This window comes from Meleagris gallopavo, chromosome 5, assembly GCF_905368555.1.
Source record: "Meleagris gallopavo chromosome 5, MGAL_WU_HG_1.1, whole genome shotgun sequence".
Taxonomy (NCBI): Eukaryota; Metazoa; Chordata; class Aves; order Galliformes; family Phasianidae; genus Meleagris; species Meleagris gallopavo.
The window spans coordinates 126,491-146,626 of record NC_139408.1 but is presented as its reverse complement, the minus strand read 5'-3'; the positions used below and the strand labels follow the sequence as shown (position 1 = coordinate 146,626).

General features: G+C 38.7%; 1 protein-coding gene and 1 long non-coding RNA gene across 3 annotated transcripts in view; one reads left to right on the top strand and one right to left on the bottom strand.

The window, feature by feature from the left end:
• SPON1 (spondin 1) overlaps positions 1 to 20,136 on the top strand; it is a 169,863-nt gene that overhangs the window by 93,928 nt on the left and 55,799 nt on the right. The window lies entirely within an intron of this gene.
• LOC146544196 (uncharacterized) lies at positions 127 to 11,346 on the bottom strand. 2 transcript variants are annotated; one of them, XR_014883306.1, is made up of 2 exons: positions 11,235 to 11,346; positions 127 to 6,556 (listed from the first exon to the last, which is right to left on the bottom strand). It is a non-coding gene; the product is annotated as an uncharacterized LOC146544196 (long non-coding RNA). The 2 variants fall into 2 exon arrangements; XR_014883305.1 differs by having other exon boundaries at positions 7,550 to 11,314.

The window sequence follows — 20,136 nt, the reverse complement described above, 5'->3', positions numbered from 1 at the left end:
TTTTTCTCCTTGTCCTCAGACTGGCCTGTGTTAATTACTGAAACGTTAGCATATGGGGAGCAGGAAGGGTGGCAGCTGATGCTAATGTTTCACAAACATCAGCAGCAACAACAAAAGGAAAGAAGATAGAGAATAACTAGAGAATATGTTTTATTTCTCTCCTCGAACTGTGGCTGTTTCCAGCCATTTCTTAGAGTGAGAGTACAGTCAGGCTTGAAGCTGTTTTGGCCTGTAGGTTCCAACCAGTCCATTCATCTCCAGCTTGACAAGGTAGCATGATAACAATTATATTAAGCCGCAAAGGGAAAAGCCACGAGGTAAATTGTCTTTTCCTTCTCTTCTTCATTCTTGTTTTCCCCTAACCATGTTAGAGGTGACATTGCACAAAGTTTGATGGAGTTTGTAATTCTCAGCGTGGAAGGATAAATGAGAGCCGAGTTACAGTTGAGGATAATATGCTAGTGTGATTCCACCGTTGGTTCCTGCAGCTCAGAAACAGCAAAAATACAGATATTAAGATTGTGTTAATGAGCTGCAACCACCAGTCCACACCCCACTATGCAAAAACTGAAATAATACTAGTGACAATATTGTATCTGTTAGCAGGCCTGTTTTAGGACTGTATTTCCCGGGTTCCTTCCCCCTTAATCTAACATCATTTATTGTGAAACCCCTTCCCACCTGAACAACTTCAGAGTTGTGGATTTTGAATTAGGATCTTCTCAAGCAAACCCAACTTGTTGAAGAGAAGAAAATGTAGGCTGCTGTTATGTAACAAAGGTAACTCCTGCCACATTTATTTCAACTTATCCTTTTTTTGTTTGGGTTTGTTTTGTATTCTTGTTTTTCCTAACCGATGCACAGTGTTTTGCTATTCAGAGTAAATGTAACCCATTTGCATTTTGCTGCTGTAGTTGAAAGCTTAAATTTGATATGGATTTTGGGCTGAGTTTTATATTGAAATGAGTTTGTTTGTTGTTAACTTTCCATGGTGTGTAATGATGTGTGAATGTGTGCATAAGCGTTTCAGTTAGGAAATCAGAATGCAGGATGTAAGCAGTGTTTGCTTTAGCTGCATAAACAAGGCTTAACAGTGTGCTTCCTTCTATGCTCTGATTTGCTTAAATGTACTCTCTGCTCTCTGCTGCTCCACGAGGGTTTCCTAACATTTGTTCCTGGTTTCGGTTGCTCCTTTAAAAACTAAAAAAATAAGAAATCCATCAGCCTAAATCTTCCATCCACATTGTAATTTGAAACTAACCAGCTACTTTTATAGTGTGCAGCTGACATCTGTTAAGTATTTACTTCTTTTTCTAGTAAATCTGGTAAGGTATGCCTTATTCCTTCTTGGGTTACTTCACAGGAGGCATCTTTAAAGATTTGATAGGTATTGACAGATTCAGGAAACATATCTTTTGTAGCAGCTGTGTACTAACAAGGATGATATTGTGCAAATCTTTTGTGGGCAAGCATCCAATTATGTGGCAGTTTTGAGTGAATAACATAGCATGAGAATAGGTTCACCTGTAAGGAACTGACCAGTGGAAAAAACAAAACGTTTATCTGTGCTCCATAATAGATTTGTGGCAGAGCTGAAGGCCCTGAGGGATCTTTAGATCTTTCCATGATATGAGTCACCCATGCTTCTGCTTGACTAAAGCACGGTCTCTGGCTAGGAGGACATTCAGTCTTAACTTGGCAACAAAGCCTGGGGAACACATTGTGTTTTTTATGGGAGGTTACTTAAGTGATTAATAGCTGGTGGACTGTTAGAAATGTGCACAGTTTCCCTATATTTGCTGAAAGAACTGCACCTAAAAATGCTGCAGTGACTGACACTGTTCTTAAGTCAGACCTAGAAGGCAGTACGTGCTCAGTTCTTCTTTCAGGCTTTCAGGATTGTGCATAAACAATACTTCAATTTTGTATAAGATTTTATTTAAAACTATCTAGAATTGTCCACTAAATTCTTGCTGATGTTAAGAGAGATTCAATTATGAAAATTTGGCTGTAACAACTAGTTTTCTCCTACTATATCTGAAAAGTTTTCTTCCATAGTAATTTTGAAAACTTGTGTTTGAACTCTAACACTTTGTCTCAACAAGAACTCAGTTCACCCCTAGCAGAAAAGAAGGGAAAGGCCAGGAAGATGAGTGTGGTTAAAAATTGGGACCCAGTTCTTGAGAAGTTTGTGTGAAGCAAAATGAAATAGTTTAAAAGAAAGAAAAAGATTGGCTAACCATGAAAGATTAGCTGGTGCAAACAAAATTTACAACAAAGGACAGTAAGAAGGGAACTGAAGTATTTATGGTTTATAAATGTTTGTTTGTTTGCTTTAAAAAAGTTGATTCTTTCTGCAAAAAAACTCTGAGACGGGTAAAAGTAGACTGTTCAAACAGTGAATGATAAAAATTTCTGCATTGATCTTCCCTACAGGCACGATAAAGACAGCAACCTGACGTGTATTATTTGCAAGTATTTTAAAAGAAACCTTATATGAAGTATAATGTGCTGGAGAGATAAGACCGAATTGATTTGTCCACATTACAGTAAGGCATCATGCCTGAATGCAGTCATTTCTGAGGAAGGTTACAAATAAAATGACGGGCGTGCTAACAAAACAGTATGGGCTGTCACTGAAATCAGTTACCTTCCTGAGGTAGAAAGAGAAACACTGAATTGGTCACATTTTCACATAATGGAACTTTTCAATTACTGTTATTAATTTGACTAGCTATGCTGTTAATGAGTAATATTTGAGAAAGCCTCTAACTACTGTGAAGAAAAAGTCACGGAGCTTATACCAACACTTCATTTTTGTAATGGAAAACCCAGCTCAGGTGATTGAGATACGAAAACATCCTTGGTACGGCTGATAGAGAAACCTCAGACCACGTTCTTAGGCTTCTTGTTGAGGCCAATGTTTATACCTTACGTAAATCTGAAAGTTAACAGTAAGAGAAGAAATATGAACTATTGATACACATTTTATGCATCCAGATTCATTGGAAATTTGTATACAGCTCTGTGAAATTATGGATTGTTTCCCTCTTCAAAAGAGAGGACTAAGACATTAGGGTATGGGCTTTGCAGTGTGGTCAGTAATCTTGCCAATATCAGACTGTAACGTAAACCAAAACACAGTTTCTCTGGAACCCCTCATTTCTTTAGGCATCTGTTCAAAAAATGCCTCAGGACAGTATGTGTCTGCATGACGTGGAAAAGAAATTAGCAATATACAAGTTTTTTACACGTGCGTAAGTTTGCTTTCAGTTCATATATGTACACACAATAAGTAAAGCGTAGTGCTTTGGTCTGAATAAGGTTAAAAAAAAAAGTGATCAGCTTTATTGTATTACACCTTGATGGTGGATATAAGGAACTAAACTGATGTTGTTGTTTTTTTTTAACATCACTATAAGTTTAACTGTAGCATTGAGCGGTGAATGTCCCGTTTTATTTCTTTTTTTATGGTTTGTTTGGCAGCAATTATAGTTTATTATAGTCTTTTTTATCCTTCAGCTACTGTTAGGGTACTGTTAAGATGCAGCATTAACTGCATCTTGAATGTTCTTTCTGTTCAGAAAAGTAAGGAATTGTATATAAATATTATCCAAGAGTTCCTACTTAACCTTTTTTCCTCAGTATATATGAATAATGGACTAAATTACGTGGATAAGAACTAATGTTTATTCAATGTAGTTTGCCTATGGGATTCGTTGTCGTGACATTTAATTAAATCCTGTTACAAGCAATTGTTTCAAGAGCTTTGATTATTATTTATTTTATAGTGAGATTTGTGGCAGCTGAACTGTATTCAATAAAATAGTGACACTGAGATGTAAATATGAATTGCCTGGATTTATGATGAATGGGCTACGAGAGACTGCATAACTGCCCTTTCCGGGTTCATTCTATATCTTGGAGTGCAGCAGGATCTCAGCAGGTAGCTCTGGATATATCAGAACCTGTGTTTCAGAGGTCCTCAGCAGAGTTACTTAAGGATACTGTAAGTTTTGATAGTTTTATGAAATAAGAGGCTATTTTGGCATTAACGCTGGTGGTAATTAGTGGTGTCCCAAAAGTCAAATGGCTGAAATCTGTGTTTGGTTTTTGTGATGAGCATGAGGCTTCTGAAATGTAGGCAGCTGTTTCTTATTCTGGTGGTGTATCTAGCACACGAGAGCTACTTTTCTGTACACGCTCTCTATCTTCCTTTTGCTACAGTTTAGTTTTCTGGCTTACATCCATCTTTTCCGTAAGACTGACAATTTTCAACTTCATTTTGTATATCTGTATTCAAATGCAGATTTGGTCTTTGTAGCTGGGACCAAGTAGAAGGCATCTTTGAAAAAAAAAAAATATGCTAATACGAGTGCTGTGATAAGGCAGTGTTCTTTAGATCTACCTTCCTTCTTAAGAACATTTCTTTGAAATCTAGACCAAAAAAATAAACCATTTTCCTCTTATCAAAATTGCTTTAATGTTCTCCAAATGGTGTATCCATATGAAAAGAGAAGAGTTGATGGGTGATATTGAGCTATTCATTTACTGTGCTGCATGTGGGAGGGTCTGCTTTGTTCCACACCAGACAGAGTTTGAAAAAAGCAGCTATTTATTTTCTTCTATATGATTTAGCTGATTACCATTCTCCATTTACCGAAATGACCCAGCAGCCCTGGGCAGATGATAAACATTGCTGGAGCCTCGTATATAGTCTGCAACGTACTGATGCAGAATACTGCAGCAAAGAATCGACTCTGATGAGAAAAGCTACGAGGGTAGCTTGAAATCCAGTACATAGAATTTCTGTAACAACCAGCCAAGAAAAGAATACAAAGCCTGTAATGACACTCGGTGGTGATATTTGTGAGAACTTGAAAAACTGCAGATTCTGAGAGGTTATATCTCTGCGAGACACAGAGAGAAAACTTCCTTCATTGAGAAAAGAGCAGTGAAGTGAAAAATGCCACGCACGGGTCTACCCATGGGATGCCGGGTGCGTTGCTGCATACATGTCAAGTTACACAGTCATACTCAACAACTGCAAGACAGCTTCCAGGTTAAAGAAAATTTGGAATAACTTTATTATTCTCTCTTAAAAGCATATAAAGTCCTTTTAACTGCATGGGCTTCATTTTTCACATGGACCCATTAGAGCTAAATTAACGTATTTGTAGAGATAGCTCAGTCATCCCAAATTACTTTTCTGTCTGATGTTCAAGCCTTTGATAGCATACTTTGCGTTTGAATTGCATTTTGGAGAGACACTAAGCATGTTAATTAGATCCTCTGTGCTCTTTGTGCTCTTAGGGGAGGAAAAGCAGAAGGGATCATTTCTGACATTTCAGTTGAGCAGTGTTTACAGAGCTCACGTCTCTTTCCTACAGTATTCCTTCCATGCAATTAGAAGTAGTCATTTCTAGCATTGACGTCTTTGCGCTCTCATAATATGAATTTGCTAAAGGTCTATGTAGTCTTTGGGTAGTATGCATCTCATCCTGAGTTACAGAATTTATATTTGTAAAAGATTATCCTGAATGTTTTACTGAAATGTTAAAATGTTCTGTTACAACAACACTTATACCGCTGAAAGTGCACGAATATTTGACTGGGGAAGAAGTATAGCACAGCAGCGGAACAGGGGAAAATATTTACGTTGGTTAATCCTTGTTTGCATAACCAGGACACTTTTTTTCCCCATATTTTTTCAAATGAGACAACAGCATTAGGGATCTCAGTCACGGCAGGGAGAGGAGGCAAAGGGTTTTGTGTGCTTTACTGCCCTGCACGCAGACAGGGCCAAGTATAAGAAGGCAGCATGACTTGCCAGCACTCTCCTTGGCATCTCACTCATTCAGAGCAGGTGTACCCGAGAGAATGAGCTTTACAGGCACGTTTCTGTCGCTGGGGCTGAAGCAGTCTTCCTGCTGATGCTCCTGTTTCTGCTGCCAGGAGTTTGAATGTGGAGCCTAACCCCTGGAGCATCCCTGTCTCCAGTGCCTCAGGGCCACAGAGCAGTCAGCCATCCTCCCAAATCAGAGCCTGTCCTGTGAGCAGCAGCTGTTTCACTGACTGGAGCCCTCAGTCCAAAGGTCACTGCGATAAGATGGTGGCAGGAGCCTGAGGGACAGCTAAAGTGTTAACTTTACTGTGAAACTGGGAGTGAGAAGAGGAAAACCTAGCAAAAGTGAGAATGGAGTAGTAAATATAATGAAAGGGGAAATGGTACCAATCAACGACAGCATGACATACCAGGAAAGAAATGAGGTAGAACACAACAAATTTCATAATGAACTTCATAATTATTAATTTGAAGGAAATTGTGGCATTTATTCTCATGCTAGTAAAGGCTAGCACATTTCATTCAGAGTTATTGGGTTAATTTTAAAGTATTAGAAAAATATCAAATAAGCATGGGCAGAAAATGGTTACATAGTGAGAAACTTTGTACCTTGTCTGTTGCAGCAGTGTGGGGAGGAGGAAGTAGGGTGAGGGAGTTGCTGCCTTCGCCTGGTGGGCTTGGCAGGCATCGGCTGCAAGAATGGTTGTGGATCTGCTGAGAGAGAGAAGGGCTTTGACAGCTGAGTGGAGATCTGGCAGTGGAAAGACAGAGAAAAATGAAGCCCTGGATGAGAGAGAATTGAGGTCAAAACAGGAACAGATGTGCACTAAAAATAGAAGGACAAGGAAAAGATTGATGTGAAGTTCCTTGCAAATAGAAGATACTACGGGGGAGGGAGAGACATCTTATTAAAGGAGGGATGGAAAAGCACTGGAATGCAAGAGGAAGAAAAAAATTACTCTGCAAATTAAGAAGCTGCTTCTCTCCTTTAATTCAAGTCATTCTTATTTAGCTCTAACTGATTTAGCCCTTGAATCCTCTGCCTGTGTTATTACTTGAAAAAGAAATGAACCTTATGTAAAGGGCACTGGGGTAGATGTTACTGAATACCTCTGGAAAATCCAGATAATGACATTAGGAGAATTAGTAGAGCTAAAGTAGAGTCTACATTTAGTTCTAATTAGGCAGGAGATAGCAGCCAAATTACTACGTGAAATTTAGATAGGGAATTCTAACAAGTTATAGAAATTGTGGAAGTATATTACTTCTAGAATGATTTCCTGACTTCTTGTTTGTGCTCCTTTCTGCTTTGTTCCTAATGATTTCACATGGCCTGAGGAACAGGAGCCTTTCTTGTTAGTGTATTACAGCATCACCTCTGTCATTCCTGCAACTGAGCCCAGCAAATACCTGCCTTAGCAGGAGCTTGTCCCTGGCAGAGGGACAGGAAATGAGCTTACTTTGTCTCCAGAAGCAACAGAAAGCATGAACTAAAACCAACCCAGTCAATCGTGTTCAGCCTTTTTCTCCTACAAACCCTAAAGAGTGCAAGAGGAAAAACAGTACTCCAGCAACTTGTCCATTGCCTTTCCCCTGTTTTCTGCAGCATCAGCAAAGGAGATACTCCTGAGCTATCGTAAATCTTTATATCTGTCTTTGAAAGAGAAAGGGTAGCATGAGGGAAAAAAAATGGAGGTAGCAAACCTGTTTGCATGGAATGGGATCCTGAGAAGTCTTCTGCGCCAAACTGGCCAAGTGGATGGAGAATCTGAACTTTTACCTTGAGCGGTATCAACTGTACCAGGTTGTTTAACTTCCAAGTATTGGTATGTGATAATCAATGAATATCACAAAATGTTTTTCGTGGTGTTTCCAGTGAATTCTTACAAATAGTTTTGTGATTCCCAAATGTCTAATTTTCTTGTTTCACTCAGGTTGCTACTTTAAACAGAGCAAGTTACCTCCAAGCTACTACCGAAAGAGCATTGCTACAGTGAGGAAATGTAGGAAAGAATATTTCAGTTTTGTTTGTGGCATCAGACTGACCCTGTGAACAGACCTTGGTTGCTTGTTGAAGTACGGCAGTTTGAAATTGTGCTTTGCGTATGTGCAGATTAAGTTCTCTGCAGTAGCAGGAAGAAGGTAGTTTTTTTCAGTCTTAATGGATGATCTTAAAAGATCTGTTTCTTTGTTCCAGTTTGCTACCATTAGCAGCTTCATGCCAATGCACGAATCTTCAAAGAACTAGGTGAAAGTAGTTATACGTCATGTCTTACGCTCTCTTTTTAGTCGATTCTCATGTTTACAGCAGGCTTTCTCCTCTTCCTTATTCTGGCAGCTTCATTATTATTCTACTTTCAAATTCCTTCAAGTGATTTTCAGTAAGCTGTATGTACATTCTGTCGTAGAGTTGAAAGAGGACAGTTGGCAGATTCTCTACAGTTAAAAATAGCATTTTGTTTTTATGGCAGGGCTGAAAAATAATTGGTTCATTGGTACCAATCACTAAAATTACTTGGTAATTAGTTCATCCAAATGATTTGTCTACATACGTGTTCTTTCTTTTATACAGGCACATTTTTCTTACTAATTTTTCTGGACTTGTAACAATGAAAAGTCTCTTCTTATGAGAATTTTCAAAGTTACTCGCTTTATTATAAGAGGGAGGAAGGGAAAAGGGTTTGTCTTCACCAAAATGTGTGTGGATGTAGTTACAGGTGGCTCAGTGATGGCTAGTGGATAAATTTACGATATTTTTTCAGTTGTTTCAATTCTTATGCTGTTCCTGCCCATAAGCAGTGCATGGATTACAGGCAGGGAAGACAGGAGGTAGCTCCTTTGAGGCCGTGCCTGAGGAGGACAAAGAGCATTCTATGCCACAAAATATAGGCTGTGTGCAGCAGTGTTGGCGATTCCCACTTCTACTTTGTAAGGTAGCCAAATAGAGGACAAGCAAATATAAGCCATCTTCTTTGATTGAGAAGGGCGTAGCGGAGGCAGAGGGAAGAGCCCAGCTTCCCCTCCAGCAGGTTGCACATACAGGAAGGGTGGAAATAGTGCCAAAGAGGGGGGGAAAACAAACCGGTTTTAAGCAGCAACAGAAGGGATCCTTTTGTTAAGGAGCAGTCTGAGAGAAAGTAAAACTCAAAACCAGTAAGTACTGGTAGAGTGCATGTGTGCAGTGCAGAGAGGGAAACAAGCAATGATTCACAGGTGGCAAGAAGATGCTGTCAAGAGGACCATTGGCAGAGCACAGCAGTATTTTGTACGTATATTAAAAATGCCTGTGTTTGCACCTTGAACAAACACATATGAGTAGCAAGACAGAACATACACCAACATAATTCTGTGAGCAGCAAACTGTTGTAGTCCCACTACTCGTTCACAGACCTCCATTCACAAATGCTCCTTTAAGGGCCTCCTGGCAAAGCTTTCCGTACCCACGTTGTGACATATTAACTTGGGACGCATCATCTCCTGACAAACATAGGTAAGACAGACGTGTTGCTACCTGTCACTGAGAATCACGTGTGCAGGCTCAGCACAATCACTGTAAACAAGCTTTTCTTTGGGTCTTAGCATCATAGCGCCTGTGTCACAGCAACTGATCCTCAACTGGATTAAGCATGTTGTCCTTACTGGCATTTGCAGGAATTTCTGTAGAGTCTGCAACGTTGCTTACATGATGCTTTAAGATACAAGAGGCAATTTTCTTTTTGTGTTTGCATCTGTAAGAATAAGCTACCACCATATCATCTAAAAGCAGTTCTGTCTCCAGGCATTTCACAAACTATCCCTCCTGCAGAGCTACCAAATTTTTATAGCTGTTGCAAACAGGAATGTTTCCAGTAAAGATAATGAGAAAAACAGGAAAAAGAGCTAAGTTTCTATCTGCCTTTGTTCCCTCACCCAAAACCTCCTACCTAAGCAAACTTCTGGAAGATCTGCTGCACTAAAGAGTCATTTGAAAACAGTAAAGAAGTCGAGAGATTTTTTTAAACTTGTGATGTCACATTGTTTACGTTCCACAGAAAGCCTGGCGTCCAGTTTTGATCCTTACTTTGCTTCCAGATGCAGTGACTGACACCCTAATTGAGGTTCCCAGGCACATAGGGACCCCCTGAACTAGAGGGACCAGTCCTCTGCCTGCTTCAAGGCTATTCCTCCTGCAGGAAGCTGAGGGGAAGCAGAGGAAAGCTCAGTAATGTGTTTGTAACATGGCTCTGGGTAGACTGCAGAGCACAGAAATGTGATGCCCATTCCAGAAACGCAGACTGTGGATTATTTTTTTTTCTTCCCCAAACACCACAGAGCAACCTGCCTGACTGCTGAGTAAATGGGTGGGGGTGCACGTGTCCTGTTCTTCAAGACAGGAGAAAAAAGCTTCCAATTAGGAAGAAATACCTGCTAGAATTGACTTTTTTTTTCCTCTCAGATTTCTAGGTCCTGTATTATGAGTATAAATGACCTTATGCTGGGCCAATTTCAGTGCACAGCCAAAAATGCCTTAGGGAAGGATAGTATCTAGTATCATTTATATTCATTTTCAGCCAATTGTGCTATAATGGATATTTTCGCTATGCCTTGTTACATAGTTCTCACCTGAAGAGTGCTTGTACTAACCTGTTCCATAAAGAAGCTGCTTCAGCCTTTGGAGAAAGGTTCACAGCTGAAGATTTGTTTTTGTAGACTAAGCCTTAATCATATCTCTTGGTGGTGAAATAATTCCACGCATTTAGAAGTAACGTGCCCTGCTCAGGAACAAAACTTGGGAAAACTATGGGAGTTGTAAGTATCAGAAACGTATCGAGGTAAGAAAGCTTGTCTTAAATGGTAGTTAAGGCACAGAAATAATTCATTATCATAATTCTTGTAATATATCAGAGTAGTTGTATGGCTATAGTATAGTAGTTTTTAGAGATGCATTGATAGTTCTCAGTCTTTTGAGTTTCCTGCCTATCCTGTATGCCAGCTCCTTTACGAAGAAGTTGCCATGCAGTTGTGTTCTGAACTGTGGGCTTTTGGAGTTCTGGACTCGTTCTCATTCAGCAGTTTCTGAATTTATTATGCTTGAACTATAAACAAAATGCCTTTTTTTTTTTCCATTTGCTGCACCTGAAACTTAAATAGAATTTTACACATCTTCATGTCTAATATTCTCCCTTACAAGAAAATCTAAGACTATTCCGGGCATCGATGTGCTGCCATTCTATTTCCTAAATCAAGACCTCAGTTTCGTTATCTTGTTTTTTTGGCTGTTGTACAATCAATGAATATACTGATGATAGTTGTGCAATTGTACAATCAATGAATATACAGACGGTATAGTATATCAAGGAGTTTGCCTGATGTCATTATTATAATAGAGTAGGAAAAGAAAGACACTCACCCTATCCTGGGCACGTGAAAAAGACTGGTGGAGCAGATAGCTAGCAGAGATCCTTCCCCACTGGCAGTCAGCTCTTAAGTGGCTCTAGGAGAGGTGCAGCCAGGCTCCACCCCTTCCTGTAGCATGGGAGAATTGTCTTCACCTGTGCTCCCCTGTTTGACTCACTGCTTGCCTCAGGTGATCAGAGGTTCAGGCTGTGATTCAGCAGCCCCATACTGCTATACTCAGTATATATATGCTCAGTATATATCACAGCCCCAGTTTCATTCTTGTTTGTTTGTTTATACTCTGTACCTCACAAGAGCTTTGTAAGCATTTCTCTTAATACAAAGTAGATCTACAAAAGGCTGCTCATAGCACTTCAACTGAAATAACAGAAATGATAAGCAAAATACTTTCTTAATTCTTCAGTCAGAAAATTGGACTGCGTGGATTGCAGGGACCAACCGAGCAAAGCTGTCTCGTGCTTAGGGTGTTGTTTTTGAGAGCAGACATATAATTGACAACTAATGTCTGGGGTAGCATCTCAGAAAAGAGGTCAACATTCAAAAAGACATCAGTGATGCATTATTCTCTGCTTTGTGAAAGTGATCTTGCTTTTTAAAGATGGAAAAAAAGCTGGCTTGCATAAGAGAGACATGGAGTCCCCAGCCTGGCTGGCCCTCCTCTGAGATGAAACTTACTGAGAGAAGAACAGTGGGAATCAAATGTTAGGACTGCCAAGTCCTCATCTTGTACATGCAGAAAACTGCCACAATGTGATTACTATAATATGATTCATATAATACATATTTTTTGAATGTTTCAAGTTGAGGTCTAGAAACGCCAGTAAGTTGGATCTTATATTGAACACTTTCTGGAGACAAAATTCTGCTGCTGTTTTTTCAATGCTCAGTAGGGCAAAAAGCTTAGAGCTTTCTGGCACACGGATTATAACAGAAGGTTTGATGCAAAGGAGTTCTGAATACATGGAATAAATACAGCTGAAATCATCTGCCAGTAGCGAAGAAGCCTCTAGTTTCACATCTGCTGTTCTTATCTCACAAGAAGGCCTTTGCAGCACAGTTCCAACCGTGTCAAACTGCTTGGCTAAACAAAGCAACATTTGATATTCACGCAGAGACTGCAACCAGAAAGGAGTAAAACAAATAAATCCAGTCTTATATCTGTCTCTGCAGCCCAGAGTCCTACTAAAACCAGAACTGAAATACGCATTTTTTGAAATACACATAATTTCATCCTGTATAATCAATGGATATACAGATGGTGTATATATATATATATTCAGGAGCTTGGCTAATATAATTTGTATTGGAGAAATGAGAGAAAGTCACTCAACCTGTTCTGGGCTTGCAAGATGAACTCGAACAGAGGGGATTCCAGAGAGATCCTTCCCCCCTGGCAGTCAGCTCTTAAATGGCTCTAGGAGAGGTGCAGCCAGGCTCCACCCCTTCCTGCAGCACAGGTGATTTGCCTTCACCTGTGCTCCCCTGGCTGACTCATTGCTTGCCTCAGGTGATCAAACAGAGGTTCAGGCTGTGATTCAGCAGCCCCATACACATCCCAAAAAACTACCACATTAGGAAAAATAGTTTTCATGGTTAATAGCCTTCCTCGTAGAAATTTGTATCTTAATTCAGAGTTGGATTTCTCCCACTACTGCTTTCAGACACTGGATATTCTTAGGGCTTTGTTTGTCAGATGGAATGAGCAACATTTCTGGACATTTTTGCATGCCCACTAACCCACCATCTGCATGACTCAGAAGTGTTAACAATTGCTTCCACTTCAGAGGAATCTTGATTTGTCAGGATATGTGAAGTATAAGAGAGGAGATGTCCGTCAGCCTCCGGCTGCAGAGATGCTCTCATTAAACTGGGTGGGATTTTTAGCAACTGTCAGCTTATTTACATAGTGCATTGAGTCAATCAAATTATTTTATGAAGAATGAACATAGCTATCAAATTCAACTGATGGTTTCTAGTTCAAAAAGCAAATAGATGTCTTTTTGTTTCCACTTTTCTGTAGTGTACTATTTCTCAAGAAGGTAAATTTGAACGATGTGGACAGTGTGTTTACAAAGAAGAGTAAGAAAATAATGTTTTTACTTAACACTACCGAGCAGAATTTAAACTGAACTGATATTTTAGTTAGCGCTAGTTCTATTAAACCAAGCATTAAAATGAAAAGCACAAATTGTTGTCCTGTTGTTATCGATTAAATCTCTTCAGCCAGAAGTGCCCAGTGCACTATTGCTACCTGATAAATAAGGCAGGTAAATTTTCATTATTGCGTTTCAAGAGTGGTAACAACTTAAAACATTCTAGCAAGGAGAACAATTTTAAGTGATTTTTTTTCTTTTTTTCTCCTTACCAGTTTCAATTGGGCATAAATTTTAATTTAAATTATGAATTATCTATGTGTAAGGGCAGGATTTTAAGGAAAAAAAAAAAAGGTCTTGTATGAACCTAAAGGATACAAAAGCACGTAAAAAATTGTTTTTAGATTTCTGGAATGTCCTTCCATACACATTAACATTAATGTTAGAAGTAGCACAGAAAGAAAGCTATTAATTTTGCTCACTAACTCTGCACCAGAGGAGTTTCTGCAGAAGTGCTTTGCTGTAGCATCGGTTATGCCAGAAATTGTGACTCGTTGGAACTCAGCTATTTCATGCTCAAGTGATTCTTGGAATAGCAGGAAGATTTTCATAAATACATGATGGGGCAGATGTTCTGCTGCTATATGCTCAGTGGAAACAGATGCCTAGGTTGCCTCCCCAGCCCTGCCTGCTTTAGATAGGCACAGTGAGGGCGAACAGCAGTGTTGTGCCATGCAGTTACCACTGGTACTGGAGATCTTTATCTCCTGCTATGGTTTTTAATTCTCAGAATTAAAACAAGACGCTCTGTCTGCAACAGTTTAAAAACAGTCCATATTTCTCACTACTGTATTTCATAAAGAAATATGGCAGTGGTCCATGGCAAATCCTATTATCAGAATAATGGCATGATACAGTCTGTTCGGTTACGCTTAAGTACCGATAAATAAACATACACTTTTTATTCCCTTTACTTCCTCACCCCTGCTACGATGTGCATTCAGGGCACTCCTGTGGCCAGCTTCACGTGTTATGAGTCTAAACAATTTAACATAAAGTTTAGCCCTAGCAAATGTAGGAAAGTAGCAATGAAGTAAGTTTATGGGAAAAAAGAAGCCAGAAAATAAGAAATCTAGAACTAGAAGGAAATGTGCAGAAAATATAACAGGATTCATAACCATTCTAGCTGCATTGCACAAGTTTCTCTATGCAGTTTACAGCAAGGTCATGCCTGACTTCTACATGGTGAAGTCAGGGTAGGGAGGGAAGCACTTTTCCCCTGACTTATGAAGGCTTCATGTGGCCAGTGGTGATACATAGAAGAATGATCTTCCGGGCACATCCTCCCTTCTGGGGATGTGTCTGAGGAGCCAAGCCATCAGTGTCTACAGCTCCTCACTTAGATCAAAGCTTGTGATAAGGGTCTTGTAATCTGCGTAAGCAGCAGGCAGTGTTTTCTTTCTGCCTACTTAGGAAGCTCTAGGATTTTTGTTCTCCTTTGTTTGCTTCTATTTGACAAAGAAAACTGATTTGTAATCAAGGCATGTAAGCATGGATGGATCTTAATTTTCATCTCTTTCCTCTCCTACATTTTCTGCAAATATAGCAGCCTTTCTGTCCTTTTCTCCTTCCATGCTTTTTCCTTCCTGTCTTTTCTCTTTTTTTGTTCTTTGGAGCTGCTACTTCGAGTAAAAATAGCATTCAGAAGGAAAATCTGGAGCGCATAGCTCCTCATTCTTAAGCTCTTAATGACTGGATAAAGAGAAGAGCTATGTTGTTGGCTAGGCATATATGAAAAACACAAGTCTTCACGTTGGACAACATTCCTGTGATACGGGAGATCATAGTCACAGGAAAGGCTGACGCATATTGATTTTGACTGTGTGTCATCTGGTTTCTTAAAAGTTGCTTTGAAATTGCTTGTTTAGGAGTTACCTTCAAGGAGATTAATTAAGGTAGTGAAAGAATACCTCCCTGTATTTGCAAAATTTACAAATCCAATTGATTCAAACATCAGTTTCATAATCAAATGCCAGCATATAATCAAAATTTAAATTTAGGATATTTCTGGCTTAATCAAGAGATGATTTAGAACCTTCTCAGTTCAGCACATAAATAGTAAGCAGGTCACCTCCTTATCCCCACAGGAAAAAAAAATACACATTACTGATTGATAGATTCTGAATAGATTCTGAGACATGACCTTCCTTATTTATCATTTTTTGTGTACTAACATGAGCATGATGTTTTACAGTTATATTTTGCCGCCCTGGTTAAAGCTATTGCCCCCATTAGTTGTCTACCCAACCCCTGCCACTGAAGGCAGCATGACATAAAAGGCATATTTGCCCATCCTTGATTTTCAGTGCGCAAATACTATTGTTGCTTGAAATGCATATAAAGATTGTTGCGTGATGGGTTTTTAAATTACGGAGTGAGGATCTGCGAAGAAGGGGATACATGGCAACTCACAAATCTTGCTCTTTTTGGAGACTTTAAAAATATTTTCCTAGAAGAAAGCAGTTTTTTTTACGCCCTTGGCTATGAAGTTACGACTGTCAGAAAATCTCTTTTTCTTTCTAAATGCATTGGAAAAAGCCAAAGCTTTAAAAAACACTTTATGAGGTTTTATCAACCTTTTGTTATCAGCTCTTATCCATAAAATGAGCCTTTAGGCGTTAGGTTTGGTCCTAGATACTGACTATGGTTGCTTCGCTACATTTAGCATTAAACTAAACTTGCTGATTTTTCCTCTTAAAGATCACACTGTTATTAAATAACAAAATTCAGTAGCAATAAAGCTGAATCATCAGTTTTATTACAATAAAATAAAGTAACAGATGATAATAGGGAGCCCAGGAAGAGATGACAGCAATCAAGATCTGTATTCATTAATAATTAATGCTATAAAAATGGTCTCTAGAAAAGAACAAAGAAGTTGCTGAAATGGAGACTTAGTAGGCTGCTGAAAAAATATATTATCTTCATCTTTTGGGGCTCATTTTCATGCAGTTATTCTGTGCATATATTCGTTTAATTGGTGAACATTTTACTTTAAAATTGTAAAAGTGATGAACTATTTATTAAAGTAATTCTTTCAAACTGGCAGTACAATTATGCAAGGGATTATTGTCTCTTCATTTATTTTTCTGGAGTGATTAGCTATGATGCTATAACTCATTTATGAGAATGACTTATTTTTAATGGTTTAATTAAAATTGAACTGGGAAGCAAATGGGAAGAGTTTATTTCAATGTATACTGTTGTGCCAAATGCTTTTGATGACAGTCATCTTTTTATTACCTTCGGATAATTAATTGGGTGTATTTATGTACCAATATCACCTAATTAACTCAGCAACAAGATAATTAATTTAGTTAACAGTTGTTAAAAAAAGAACGTAGTGTAAAAATTAGTGTATTAGTATAACCAGCTGCTCTCACTTCACTGTACTCTTACTGGTTACATGATTTTTTCACATAGGTACTGTGTTGGGCTTTTTTGTTTGTTTTGAAAGGATTTAGAGATCAGAGATCGTATTTTATTAGGAGGGCATTTTACCTGTAGGAAAACAGGGTACAGCATAAATCCTGCAGAGATACAGCAGAGTATTTAGATGGCCTTCTCTTTCAAAGATGCTGTTAGGTAAGGCTCCCCGCCCATTGACAACTGCAGTTAGTTATTTGCTTCTAAGTTCAAACGCATACTTCTTTTTAAACGTGCCTTATTGCAGTGTTACTGAATATCTTGTGTTTTGAGAATCAGGACTGAATGATGGGTGCTGAGTAGGGACGTGACTAAAAGCAATAAAAATGGATATAAGTTCTGCTCTCATTCGTCTGTATGCAAAACCTCGAGTGGCCTGCCCGTGATTTCCTCCTTGTGATATTCTGTCTGCCTTCAAGTGTTATAAGCTCAGACACTTCACAAGCTACGTATGCTTTTTCATTAGGTAGTTATCCCCATTAATTCCTTCTCTATATGCATGTCCTGTCTCCCCTCGAATGCATGTATGGGTTTAACAGGTCCTGTGATACTCTCCACAATTTGTCCTTCATTTGACACACCACTTCTTGTTGCAAGTTCGAACTGAGAACAATGACCTTTGTTTTATGCTCACTAATTCTTAGAGAACACAATTTCCAGCTTGATGAGCGGAGGTGAAGGCCTTAGTGCACATCTGCTGCACTGCTCTGCTCCCATGAAACTGTACGCTCATGTTTCCTGCAAACCTTGCAGATCACAGTTTAGGGCTGGGGTTTTCCCAGTTTGCTTGCTTCTATTTAAAAAGTATTTGTTCATTTTACTCCACCGACAAATATGTCAACAGGACAAAATTCTGTGGCTTTAATCTTCTCTGCTGTTAGTGAGTGTATGGGAGCTATTGAATCACGGCCTGAACCTCTGATTGATCACCTGAGGCAAGCAATGAGTCAGCCACGGGAGCACAGGTGAAGCCAATTCCTAGGCCCCATTTAAGGGCTGACTGCCCCAGAGGAAGGTTTCTTTCTCTGGAGATCGCTTGTCTTGGAGTTTTTCTTCTGAGCTCAGGACACCGGTAAGTTTTTCCATTCATTTCCAATTATCTCTTTCCATTGTGATATTTTTTCCAGCTGTATGCTCTCTATAGACCAGCCTGTTTTTCCTGTGTATTTGTCCATTATACATCTGTATACTTGTTGATTATACACTGAAATAAGAAGACACAGGAGGGTGTAAATATGGAGCAATCTGGAAAAGAAGTACACTCAAATACCTAAATACTTAGTAAATGAGGTTGAAGTACAAAAAGTAATTCTGTGAAAGGGCCACTGGGATCTCTGACACCCAAGAATTTCTGTTTTCTTTAGGGAAAGCAAGATATATCCAGTTAAATGGTTGACTGACTTTACAGTCCAAACCCAATCAGAAACCTTGTGATTGTCCTCTTGGACCTTGGTAGTTCCTTAATAATCTCTAGGGAGGCTTTACGAGATTTTTTTCTTTCCCTAGCATCCTTTCTGCTTTCTAGCATTCATTTCCTGTGTGTATGTGTATCATTGCTTGTTAGTGTCATTCTTGCTTAGTTTTGGGTTTATTATAAATCTTAATGATTGAGTGAACCTACTACTTTGGTCAGAAAGCTGTAACGGAGGCTCAATGAGTGTTAGCTGTGGTTGCCGTTTTTTGGAAAAAACCTACTCTCTTCAGTTTCATAATCTTGAATATTTATATGAATTTGCTCATATTGCCTTACCTTGAAGGTGTTTTTCTTTTGATCTACTGAATGATGAACAGCAGAGACCATCTCATTCTTTGCAACTGTTTTAAATACCCCCCTGTAAACAAACCATGTGTTTTTAGTTTTTGTAGTTTATCATTATAAAAATAAACTCTATTTTGTTTTTTCTTTGTAGCTAGCAAGTCCCAAATGAGATGTGTATTATAATTCCACGTACCTTTATGTATTAGAGCCTAATTACAGAAAGAATGGTTTACATTAATCGGTGTCTCTGATCTTTTTGAAATCTCTCATTTATTTTTCGTCGTAACTTAAGTTCTCTGCTTGATTCATAACCCTTGTCCTGATTTTAAAGGTGTGCAAGTGAGAGAACTTCAATTCCAATTTATTTATCTAGGATAGGAGTGGAGAGCTTAATTCAGAGTGATAAGCATATTACTTGGATTTTCTAGCTGGAGCCACATCCCTAGATGTGTTTAAAAACCGTTTGGTGCTCAGAGATATAATTTAGCAGAGGGTTGTTAGGGTAGTATGGTTAGGTCGTGGTTCGACTTGGTGATCTATAAGGTCTTTACCCACCTGAGTGGGAATCAAGATGCCTATGATTGGCATCTTGATATTCTTTTGCTTACCAGATTTGAGCAATTGCTACTATGTCAGGTATTTTCAGAGCTCAGGATTAAAAGATAGGAATCAGATAATTCCTTCACCTTTTTATATGGAAGTTGAATAAATCAAATGGCTGAAGGCTCTCATTTAAAGCCTGGTTTTCCATTTCCAGATAAACTTTTTTTACAACCCTTTTTTCTTAGCCTCTTTCTTTCTCTTTCCCTCTGCTTTGTTTGTTTTCATTCTTCATGTATGGAAGCTAATGATAGTATTTATTCACATAATACAGTGGCAAAACCCCCAATGTTTCTTTTCCTACTTGTTGTTTTCCTACTTCTACAAATTCACCTTCGTGGTTCATCTTACTTGATGAGCCATGTTATCTTAAGCCATTTCCAGAATGAGAATGTTCCCTTTGAGTGTATTTTATGTGTTGTACCTAAACTTCAGGAGTACTGTATATAAGTGTATTTATAAACTTATACATAGACTGAATCTCGCTTATCAGATGATCTGTGCAATGCAGTCAATCAGTTCTAAACTTTGTCCAGCATACTGCTAGATTTTGCCCTGTATGTTTATTTCTTAGCCTGGGTTCCATATATTTTTTCGCAAATAACTGCTGCTGTTGTACCTAGCTTTGGGCTCAGGAAATATGTTGTGGTATCCTCTAAACAAAACTCCATAGCTGTTGATTTCTTGTTATGTTTTGAAATCTCTGGGAAAAGGAGGGAATCTGCAGAGCGCAGCACACTAAGGAAGTGTTCTTTTTATGTTCTTCGTGGCAGTCAATTTCAGAGTATGTAACTTTTGTTTATTAGTTTCAATACTACGGTAAGCAAAGACACGACTTATTATTTATTAACTTCTAAATGCTTAGTATTGCAGTATGAAATGTCTTTTTTTTTTTTTTTTAATATTTGCCTTATTCTCTTGTTATTAGAAAAGTACCAATATCTCTACTGAATTAG